At 47.1% G+C, this 12,054-nt stretch overlaps 1 protein-coding gene across 1 annotated transcript in view; it reads right to left on the bottom strand.

Moving 5' to 3' along the window:
- Positions 1-759, bottom strand: part of MRAS (muscle RAS oncogene homolog) — a 58,378-nt gene extending 57,619 nt beyond the window's left edge. Inside the window, exon 1 of the mRNA XM_054482333.2 lies at positions 17-759. The gene's annotated coding sequence lies outside the window, so the exon portion shown is untranslated. The remainder of the gene's footprint in view (positions 1-16) is intronic.
- Between the last annotated feature and the right edge of the window lie 11,295 nt (positions 760-12,054).

Genomic DNA, 12,054 nt, shown 5'->3' with positions numbered 1-12,054 from the left:
GCGGCCCAGCACTTACCCGGGTCAGATCCGTGGCGCCGGGAGTGCTGGCTTTAAGGTGGACGCCGAGTGGGAATTCGACTCGGCCTCTTTAAGAGCCTCTGCGCTCCAACCTTTAAATCTCCGCTCCGGCCGGGCCGACTTCTGAGCCTAGGGACGCCTCCCCAGTCCTAGGCGAACCTCCGCCGCCACCTTAGCTGCATTCCCTTCGAATCCTGAGACGTCTTTCTTCCAGATCCTGCCCCAGCGTCTCTCCCCCCAGGCCTTCTTGGTGCACCGTTCCAGGGCCCAAACTTCGTTGGGATGGATGCGACAGGGACAGGCGACACTCGCGCACCATTTCATTGTTTCAGTTCCGCTAACTCCTCTCCAGCGGCGTCATTTTCCCCCCGTTAAAAAAATAAAGATGTAATTCAACACCATAAAATTCCACCTTTTGAAGTGTACAATTCAAGCCGGGCGCGGTGGCTCACGCCTGTAATCCTAACACTTTGGGAGGCCAAGGCGGGTGAATCGCCTGAGGTCAGGAGTTCAAGACCAGCCTGGGCAACATGGTGAAACCCCCTCTCTACTAAATATACAAAAATCAACCCGGCATGGCGGCACGTGCCTGTGATCTCAGCTACTCGGGAGGCTAAGCCAGGAGAATCACGTGAACCCGGGAGGCAGAGGTTGTAGTGAGCCGAGATTGCACTACTGCACTCTAGCCTGAGCAACAGAGTGAGACGCTGTCTCAAAAAAAAAAAGTGTACAATTCAGTGGTGTTTAGCATATTCACAAAGTTTTGCAACCATCACCATGAGCTAATTCCAGAACATTTTCACCACTTCCCACTCCCCTCCCCCGCCCCTCACAAACAGAACTACCCATTAGCAGTCACTCCTCATTCACCCCTTTCTCCCGCCTCTGGGAACCGCTAATCTACTTTCAATCTCTATGGATTTCCCTATTCAGGACATTTTCTATAAATGGAATCATACAACATGTCACCTCTTGTGACTATGACTAGCTGCTTTCAGTAAACAATGTTTAATGATCTATTCATGTTGTAACATGTAGCAGTACTTCATTCCTTTTCATGACTGAGTAATATTTCACTGCATGTCTATATTTTGTTTATCCCTGCATCACTTGATGGATATTTAGGTTTCTGCTTTGGGGCTACTGTGAATAAAGCTGCTATGAATATTCATGTACAAGTCTTTGTATGAACGTATGTTTTTCTTTCTCTTGGGTATATACCTAAGAGTGGAATTCCTGGATCATATGTTAACTCCATGTTTAACTTTTGGGGGAACTGCCAAACTGTCTTCCAAAGCAGCTGTACCATTTTACATTCCCACCAACAACATATGAGGGTTCCAGTATCTCCACATCCTTGCAAACACTTGTAATTGTGTGTCTTTTTTTATTCTAGCCATCCTATTGGGGGCGAAATGGCATCTCATTGTGGTTTTGATTGTCAGCATCATTTCTGAGGACATTCTTTTTGTGGGTGGACCTCAATGACTTAGAACCAGCTTTACATGTCCAGGGAACCCACTCCCTTCTCAGGTTTGCCCCAGGCCTAAGGGAGCCTTACAGTGCTGCTGGCTCTGCCTGCCATGCTGAGGCTCTCAATGCCATGCAGGCTTCCTTTGGCATCCCAGCCACCCATGCAGCCATTTGGTGGGAGCTGCTGTGCACCCCCTGTGCCTCCACTCCCACCTGCTGCTCCAAAGACCCTGTAGACTCCAAGTGTCCCCCAGGAAGGGGACAGCAGTTTGGGTGCCATCAAGAGTATCTCTCCTTGGCAGTAGGGAGTAAAAGACCTGGTTGGGGAGAAGGCTTGAGGGACAGTAGTTTACCTCGACTGGCTGGGTTTGCCCTGGAAGCTGACTCCCTCGACCCCCTCTATTTACCACAGAACTTGGGAAGGCGGGCAGGGATCTGTACATCCTGGTGGCCTGTCAGCCCCTTGTGGGCTCCCCATGTAAGAGATGCCCTCTCTTGCGCCCTGACTGGCACAAGACCCTGACCATGCCCTCAGCTTGAGCTGAGCCAACATCTATGCAAGAGTCAAAGAGATGTCTTTATACTGCTTTTATACACATATCTGTAATAATACCTCTTCTCAGAAATGGAACTTAAACAGCTAATAGTCATACCCAGGTACCTGGGATTCTCTTTTTTTTTTGAGACAGAGTCTCGCTCTGTCACCCAGGCTGTAATGCAGTCGCATGATCATAGTATCATAGCTCACTGCAGCCTCGACCTCCCGGACTCAAGACATCTTCTTACCTCAGCCACCTGAGTAGCTGGGACTATATGTGTGCACCACCATGGCTGGCTACTTTTTGTACTTTTTGTAGAGATGTTGCTGAGGCTGATCTCGAACTCCTGGGACTCAAGCAATCCACCTACCTGGGGCTCCCAAAGTGCTGGGATTACAAGTGTGAGACACTGTGCTTGACCTACCTAGGATTGCCTAATGGTGAGATTAAATCTTGCAGATTGTGATTGGGGATGGGCTGTTCCATTTGAGCTGCCTCCTCTGCTCTTTGAACCTTGAAATACAGTTGTGGCTCAGTTGCTGGCAAATGGGGGCTTAGAGAACAGAGCCACTGAGCAGAAAAGCTTCATTCATCCAGTAAACACTGCCAGAGCATCTACTGAGTACTGGGCACTGGGGCAGAGACCTGCCTTCAAGCAAGCTGAGTGCCAACTGAGAAGCAAGTGGTGTGGAAGAGAGAAGCACAGGGCCTGTGGGAGACCAGAGGAAGGGCACCTAATCCAATATGGGGAGGAGGCAAGTGCCAAGGGAAGGACGTCTGTGAGAGCTGATGACTGAGCCACATCTGGAAGGACAAATAATTAGCTAGGGCCGGGCGTGGTGGCTCACGCCTGTAATCCCAGCACTTTGGGAGGCCAAGGGGGGCAGATCACAAGGTCAGGAGTTCAAGACCAACCTGGCCAATATGGTGAAACCCCATCTCTACTAAAAAAACAAAAATTAGCCAGGTGTGGTGGTGGGTGCCTGTAGTCCCAGCTACTAGAGAGGCTGAGGAAGGAGAATTGCTTGAACCCGGGAGGCGAAAGTTGCAGTGAGCTAAGATCGTGCCACCGCACTCCAGCCTGGGGGACAGAGTGAAACTCCATCTCAAAAAACAAAAATTAGCTAGGCTGAGAAGGGAAGGAGAAAACCTTATATTCTGAAGCGTGATTGAGCAGAAGTCTTTCCAAAGTCTCTGGCAGATGTGCCTGGCTGATCAGGTGTGTTTGAGGCATGGCAGAAGGCCAGACTCCTAGCCAAAAACCCAGGCAAGGCTCAGGCCCAAATTTAATCCACAGAGGTCCAAGGTCAGACACAGGGCCAGGAGCCAATTTCTGGCTAAAGTCAGAGCCACTGAGCTGACCCAGAGCAGGACAAAGCAAACATACTTCATCCACTGCAACATGTCCTACACTTGCCTCTCTGCCCTGAGGCTTGCTGAGTGCCATGCCTCAGAGCCAATCCAAACTGGTGCCTAGTTTAGCAGCAAACGTGGGGGCCCGGGACCTTGGGGCTGGAAGTCAACCAGGTCATTGTGGCCCAGCCTTCCTCTAGAACTCCCAGCTTCAGGCCAGACGTGGTAGCTCACATCTGTAATCCCAGCACTTTGGGAGGCCGAGGCAGGTGGATCACCTCAGGTCAGGAGTTTGAGACCAGCCTGACCAACATGGTGAAACCCCACCTCTACTAAAAATACAAAATTAGCCAAGCATGGTGGCGCATGCCTGTAATCCCATCTACTCGGGAGGCTGAGGCAGGAGAATCACTTGAACGTAGGAGGCGGAGGTTGCAGTGAGCCGAGATCACACCATTGCACTCCAGCCTGGGCAACAAGGGTGAAACTCTGTCTCAAAAACAAACAAACAAACAAACAAACAAACAAACAAAAAACCTCCCAGCTTCAGTGTATTCTCTAAGGGTAAAAGAAGCTGTGAGTTTCTGAGCACTCACAGTGTGCCTGACACCAGACATGGTGATGGGTCTGACCCTGCGCTGTAGGTCATCTGAGCCCTGTCTTAGATATAAGGAGACTGTGACCCCAATCTTACACAGCTGGTAGACTAAGAGTCAGGCTCTTCTGACCACAAAGCCTATACTCTTCTCCCATGCCAAGTGGCCTTGATGGACAAGTGTGCATTTGGTGTTGGCGGAGCAGGGATAAGGTGAATAGGAGACGAATGCTCATTCTAGTCACTGGGCCTGTGGCTGGAATTAGATCTTTTGGTGACCCTGAAGCACCAACCATGGGCTAGCAAAAGAACTTTGCCCCCACGACCCATGCTTATTCATCCCTCAAGCTGACCCTTCTTCTGTGCCAAGTACAAGGCCTTTCTTCCCCTGGGCTGCCCATGATGTAATGCCAAAAACTTATACTCTGCTTTCAGAGTTTTCATGGACTTTACCAATCCAGGCCCAATCCCTTCTCATCTTTACCCCTCCCTGCTACCCTGCTGTGGTTTGAACGTCTCCTCCAAAACTCATGTTGAAATTAATTGCTAGAGGTGGGGCCTTTCAGAGGTGATTAATGCCATTGCTGTGGGAATGGGTTAGTATCCCAGGGAGTGGGTTCCTAATAGAAAAGATGAGTTTGGTCCAATTTTCTCTCTGTCTCATGCTAGCTTCTGCCTGCCTTCTGCCATGGGAGGGCCCTCACCAGATGCCAGTGCCATGCTCTTCAACTCCCCAGCCTCTAGAACTGTGAGCCAAATAAATCTCTTTTCTTTGTAAATTACTCTGTCTATGTTATCGTGTTATAGCAGCAGAGGGGTATGGACTAAAACACAGCCCTCCACACCTACCACCTCCTCCAGCTTCATTAGGAGCTAGGCCTCATAAGGTTTTCTTCTCTGATACTTGTAGTTCATTCCTCACACGGGCTCGCTCTTGCTATCTGGGGCTAGAAGAGAAGCTTCCAATCAATCTCCTTCCCATTAACGGCTAAACTTCTCCAAAAGTTGTCCATACCCAGCTAATGTGTTGGTTTCTGATAATGTTTGTTTTTCTCCCCTTAACTCTTACTCCGTTAAAGTCCAGCAGCTTTTAAACATTGTGGGCCGCAATCCATAGGAAGAAATAGGTTTTACACTGCAAACCAGAACACACACACACACACAAACACACACACACGAAACAAAATTTAATGCTAGCATGACCTACTAAATCAATTTTGTGCCCCATTAATGGATTGTAACCTACAGTTTGAAAAACATTGTTCCATTTTTTGACACCCAGAGCCTCAGGGTAGTGATAGTGCAGCAGAAATTTGTCAAGAAAAAAAAAAAGTCAACTCTAAAATATTGAAACACATGCTAGAGACAACAGTTTAAAAAGAAAAGTTTTGAGTTTCAAAAGCCTAGGCGATTTCCTCTTCTAGGTAGGATTTAGCAGGCTAACACTCCTACTGCAACAAAATGAGATGAGGCTCCCCAGCTGTTCCCTCATCCCCAGGACATTTGTGAGTTTGGGGCACTTGCTGATGATCAAGTTTGCCTAGCAGGAGGACCTGTAATGGAGGAAAGGGAAACCAGCAAAGCTTTTAGTGACCACAGGTGCTAGAATGACAAATTAGAACATGGGAGCTTTAAACACAAAACCAATTTTCTGCACCTGACATTTGCTGAGTTCTGCACCTAGGAATGCATCTAAAAGCAGAATAGGGCTGGATGCAGTGGACCATGCCTGTAATCCCAGCACTTTGGGAGGCCGAGGCAGGAGGATCACTTGTGGCCAGGAGTTCAAGACCAACCTGGGCAACACAGGGATACTCCATCTCTACAAAGAGAAAATAAAACTTAGCCAGATGTGGTGGTGCGCACCTGTGGTCCTAGCTACTCGGGAGGCTGACATGAAAGAATCACTTGGGCTGGGGAGGTCAAGGCTACAGTGAGCTCTGACTGCACCAACTGCACTCCAGCCTGGGCAACAGAGCAAGACCCTGTTTCAAAAAAAAAAAAAAAAGGTTGAAATATTCTACAGTCCCACAGTGCTTAGAAAACGAAAGTTTCCCAAGAAGGAAGGGCCTTCCCCAAACACAGAGCCAATTCCCACCTCAAGACATTGGCCAGACCTTGAAGCTCCATGGAGACAGAGTCTGGAAGCTGGCCCAGGAACCTCTGAAAAGCAGAGCTGAATCTCCACAGTCTTTCATGCCTGAGGATCCAGAAACCTGGCAAGGCACTCACCCAAAATCCACATGTCAGGTATAGGGGCAAACCAGAGATAGACTTGAGATAGATAGATTCCAAAAACCAAAACCCAGTCCCAACCCACTTCAATCCTTCACTGGACTGATGTGATCATTCCTTACCCCCATCTGTTTAACAGAAGAAAGAGGGAACACTGTGTGGCAAATTATATCATCTGGAGTCTTTATGCCTCTTACATATAATGTCTACATACAGAAAAAAATAAGTAGACTTGTGAAGAGGCATGAAAATTCATTGATAAGCAAGAGAAAAAAGCAGACAATAGAAGAAGACACACAGATCATCCAGATGTTGTGATTGGTAGACAAAGGTTTTAAAATAATTGACTGTGGAGGAACTGGAACTCTCACACATTGCAAGTAGAAGTATAAATTGGTATAGCCATGTATTATTGGTCAGAGTTTACTCAGGATACAGAAACTACACAATAATTTGGACAAGGAAATTTTAATATAAAAAAATACTGTGTGTAAGAGGGGATTACCTAGTAAAGGGAAAAGAAAACTCTAAAGAATACAATTACAGCAGATATAAGGGGCAGCCTCTAGGGCTGAGGCAGAGCACCCAAGGAAGGAAGAAACCTGGATGAGGTCCTCATCTTCACATTCTACCACCAGGCTAGGATCCATACCTTGTTGAAGATGGTAATGGATGATAGAGAAGTTCATTGCAGTTCTATGCAGATGTGATTCTCTATGAATCTACAATGGTAGGTACATGTCATTATACATTTGTCAAAACCCATAGAACTGTACAATACCAAGAGTGAACCTTAATATAAATTATTGACTTTGGGTGATTATGATGTGTCAATGTAAACTCAAATATAACACTCTGAAGGAAGATGTTGATAATCCAGGAGGCTATGCATGTATGTGGGTAGGAGGTATATAGAAAATCTCTGCACCTTCCTCTCAATTTTGCTCTGAACTTAACAACTGCTCTTAAAAATTAAAAAAAAAAAAAAAAAAAAAAAAGGCTGGGCATGGTGGTTCATGCCTGTAATCCCAGCCCTTTGGGAGGCCAAGGTGAGTGGATCACCTAAGGTCAGGAGTTCAAGGCTAGCCTGGCCAACATGGTGAAACACCGTCTCTACTAAAAATACAAAAAAAATTAGCTGGGTGTGGTGGCGCATGCCTGTAATCCCAGCTACTCAGGAGGCTGAGGCAGGAGAATCACTTGAACCCGGGAGGTGGAGGTTGCAGTGAGCCGAGATCACGCCACCGTACTCCAGCCTGGGCGACAAAGCGAAACTTCATCTCAAAAAAAAAAAAGAAAAGGAAAAAAAAAAGCCAGAAGATCCTATGGACCTTGCAGTTAGCATTGAAAAAATGTAGAATATCTGCAGGTAATATCAGCCTGATACCACCATATGTGTACCTCCCTGCAGATGCCAGAGTAAACAGGCAATCCACCCACTGTGCACTGGCATTAGGTAAGTCCCTTATAACTGCAAGGTAACTCCAACAAAAGGGTGTGTTGGGGATGGGTGGTGAGAAACAGTAATTGACCGAGAAATTTCTGAATTTACTGATAGGAAATGGAACTGGCCACGGCTTAATTTGGGAAAGCAGGTGGGATGAGAGCTTGTTGGTTTTTTTGGGGTTTTTTTTGTTTGTTTTTTTCCTGTCACCCAGGCTGGAGTGCAGTGGCGTGGTCTCAGCTCACTGCAGCCTCCATCTCCCGGGTTCAAGAGATTCTCCTGCCTCAGCCTCCCAAGTAGGCACAAGCCACAATGCCTGGCTAATTTTTGTACTTTTAGTAGAGACAGGTTTTCACCATGTTAGCCAGGCTGGTCTTGAACTCCTAGCCTCAAGCTATCCACCTGCCTCGGCTTCCCAAAGTGCTGGGATTACCAGTGTGAGCCACAGCGCATGGCTGAGAGTTTCAAATAATGTTTAAGTGAATAGCATTGTTTGAGGTGGTGGATTTAGAAACAATCTTGATGCTGGCGGGGCGCGGTGGCTCATGCCTGTAATCTCAGCACTTTGGGAGGCCGAGGTGGGCGGATCACGAGGTCAGGAGATCAAGACCATGCTGGCTAACACAGTGAAACCCCGTCTCTACTAAAAATACAAACAAAATTAGCCGGGCGCGGTGGCGGGCGCCTGTAGTTCCAGCTACTCGCGAGGCTGAGGCAGGAGAATGGCGTGAACCCGGGAGGCGGAGCTTGCCGTGAGCCAAGATCGTGCCACTGCACTCCAGCCTGGGCGACAGAGCGAGAGTCCATCTCAAAAAAAAACAAACAAAAAAAAACCAAAAGAAACAATCTTGATGCTTATCACTGGGAAGTGGATAGGGAAGATGTGGTGCTTGCCATGAAGTACCAGGCAGCACCCGGACCAAATGTTCACACATAGCAACATGTATGGATCTTAAAAACACTGGATGGTTGAAAAAGAGAATGAGAAATAAAGTGTATAACACAATAATCCCTATGTAAATTAAAAATATATGCACATACAACAAAAAATGTTCTGCAAATACATATACAAACAAGGAAATACTTACTAGAAACATTAGGTTTTCCTGTGGGGGATTAGTGCAGAATAAGAGTAGGAAAGGGGATTGTCTTAGCCTGGGTTCCTTAGAAAACAGACTGTGTAAAGTGCATTTACTAACACTTTATTGGAGGAAGGTACAATCCCAGGGCAGCAAAAGTGAGAGGAAAAGGGAGGTGAGGCAGGAAAGGTGGGGAAGCAAATGAAAGATGGCGCACTAACTAGGCTGACCATAACCTCATCAAAAAATGCAAGACATCTGGAACCACTGAGCACTGGAGTCGTTTCATTAGGGAGAGGAGTTTATCTCTTTCCTGTCTTATGTTTCTCATGGCTCAAAGTCCTTCCCAGAATGCACTCATTCCACTTCCAGGTTGTATCTATCATCAGCTTCTCCAGGCAGCCACAGAGGGACCCAGATCCTGTGTGGTGGTGCTTCGCCCACCTTAGGGGGTGGTGGGAATGCCCAGAGGTTCGTGGGTCTGATCAGCCAAGGCTTGTGGCCAGACCTGCTGTGACTCCTGCTTCAGCAAGAACAATGGAGGCCCTGCCAGGGCTGGGATCTCATCCTAGTGAAGGCTGGGACAGCTGGTGGTGTTAGGAGATGAGGTGTTGGTAGCAGCAGCTGTGGCTCAATTGCATAAGTGGCTCAAGCCCTGGGGAGCAGATGGGCCCAATAAATTGGGTCTGATACAATGCCTTTGCATGGATTCCATGCATAATTCTGCCCAAGGACACGGAGTGATCAGGGCAGACTTCCAGTACAGTGTGTTCGTTCTCCTGAAGCCGCAGGCTAAACCTGCATGTGGGCTGAGGTCCTAATTCTTAGACATCTTTGTCCAGATCCTACTCATGACTGGGCTCGGTTGTTCCCCCCATGTCTGTTCTCAGGAGCAAGTCTTCTCTAGGATTGTACAACTTCTCCCTTCATGCTGGGAAATAAAGCTGAAAAGGGAAGAGGACCCAGGCCCAGCCACTAAAGTGGACGCATATTCTAATTATGGCTACTATGTTTGGAGTATTAATAAACTGGTCATTTTTTCTGGTAACTAAATGACCTGGAGAGGCAGGAGCTGCAGTGGAGCAAAGAGCCCCCACACCTCCTCCATGGTCTTAAGCACACTGCACATGTCCGGACCAGGGCAGACCTCCCAGAGCCTGAGCTTGTCACATCCAGGTATGGCACATGTGTGAGCCTTTGGGGCCAATCACAGGCTATTTATTACTTGGCTCATTTTCCTGGAGTGTTGTTTTTACTCAATGAATTAAAAGAATAAAGTTTTGAAATTTTATTCTTGTCAGTGGTTTTGTTACATGCAGATACAAACCAAATCAAACACCTCCTGTTTTTCTCTCAATCATCCCCATGTTTTTTTCATGAAATCCCAGAGTTAACATTCAGTGAGTGACGTAAAGACTTGGTAATTTGGAGTGCCCTGATGCTATGGTTTGGATGTGGTTTGTTTGGCTCCACCAAGTCTCATGTTGAAATTTGATCCCCAATGTTGAAGGTGAGGCTAGGTGAGAGGTGTTTGGATCACAGGGGCAGATTCCTGTGAATGGCCTAATGCCATCCTCAAGGGAATGAGTCAATTTTCACTCTTAGTTCCCATGAGAACTGGTTGTTGGAAAGAGCCCAATACCTCCTCTGTGCTCTCTCTTGCTTTCTCTCTCACCATGTGATCTGCACATACCAGCTTCATTTTGCCTTCTGCCATGAATGGAAGCAGCCTCAGGCCCTCATTAGATGCAGATGCTGGCACCATTCTCCTTGTAGAGTCTGCAGAATTGTGAGCCAAATAAACCTCCTTTCTTTATCAATGACTCGGCCTCAGGTATAAGCAACACAAAATGGACTAAGACTTCTGAGCACTTGCTGGTATTGGTTCTGTGGGCATGCTCAAGTAAAAAGACATGTATAGAGTGGGTGACTGCTGGAGAATGAATTACTGCTGTTGTCTCTGGCCCACACAACTAGTACTGTACCTGGCTGGGGGTGGGAGGCAGCTAGCTCTTTGGATGGCAAATCTATGGTCATCTGAACTAAAATAACGAAACTATTTATTCTGGTCAATTCCCCAATTTTTGGGGAGCTGAGTGAAAAGGATTATGGGTCTTTTGAGTAACTTACATTTACTCAAAATCTTACATTTTCAGGCTGGGTGTGGTGGCTCATGCCTGTAATCCCAGCACTCTGGGAGGCCGAGGTGGATGGATCACTTGAGGTCAAGAGTTCAAGACAGCCTGGCCAACATAGTGAAACGCCATCTGTACTAAAAAAATTACAAAAATTAGCTGGGCGTGGTGGCATACACCTGTAGTCCCAGCTACTTGGGAAGGTGAGGCAGGAGAATCTTCAGGAGTGGAGGTTGCAGTGAGCTGAGTTCACACCACTGCACTCCAGCCTGGGCCACAGAGAAAGACTCTGTCTCGAAAAAAAAAAAAAAACTTACATTTTTCAGAAACTTACATTTGATAAAAATGACAGTGTGGAGGGTAAAAAATCATTTTTAAAGCATCAGACATCTTTCTTCATTGAAAAAGAAAAGCCTTTAATAACATTTCCTGGAAGCTGATAAAAAGCTGACCTTGGGCTAGGCATCGTGGCTCACACCTACAATCCCATAATATAGGAGTTATTAAGAAATTATTTTTAGGCAGCTAGAAAGGCTTGGTGGAATTTTCCTTTAATGAAAAGCAGCCCCCAAACCATGTCTAACAAAAAACAGCCTGGAAGGTCAGGCTGCAAGCATAGATATGCCTATGTAAACGCAGGTGGCTAAGAGCCAGGTCCACCAAACATTGTGGTTCCCACTCCCTTTTCCTTGACACCACATGTGCGGGTGTCATGGCACCACCCAGGTAAAACCAAGTGTGCTGGTGTCATGGTGACCGCCAGGTAGAAGCCGCATTTGCATAATAAAAGACTACGGCGGAAGTGCCAGTCTTTTCGTGGGCTCTGTAAAATGGCACACCTGGTCAAACCAATCCCCTAGGCCCTATGTAAATCAATTACTGCCTCCTCAAGCCTCTTTACAAAATTGATCGCATTCCGCCCCAAACCAAAGACCCCCTCTTGGGTGACCCGCTTTCTCAGTATGAGGAAGTTCTCTTTCTCCTCTTGTCTATTAAACTTTCCACTCCTAAACCTACTTCTCATGAGTGTCGGTGTCCTGAATTCTTTCTCGGCGTGAGAGAAAGAACCACAGGTGAATCCCCAGACAACGGAGCTGTTTCACCAGCACTTTTGGAGGCCAAGGTGGGAGGACTGCTTGAGCCCAGGAGTTTGAGACTAGCCTGGACAACACAGCAAGACCCT

The sequence above is a fragment of the Pongo pygmaeus genome, chromosome 2, assembly GCF_028885625.2.
Source record: "Pongo pygmaeus isolate AG05252 chromosome 2, NHGRI_mPonPyg2-v2.0_pri, whole genome shotgun sequence".
In the NCBI taxonomy this organism is placed as follows: Eukaryota; Metazoa; Chordata; class Mammalia; order Primates; family Hominidae; genus Pongo; species Pongo pygmaeus.
The sequence above is the reverse complement of the archived record's forward strand: the minus strand, read 5'-3'. Positions and strand labels throughout refer to the sequence as shown.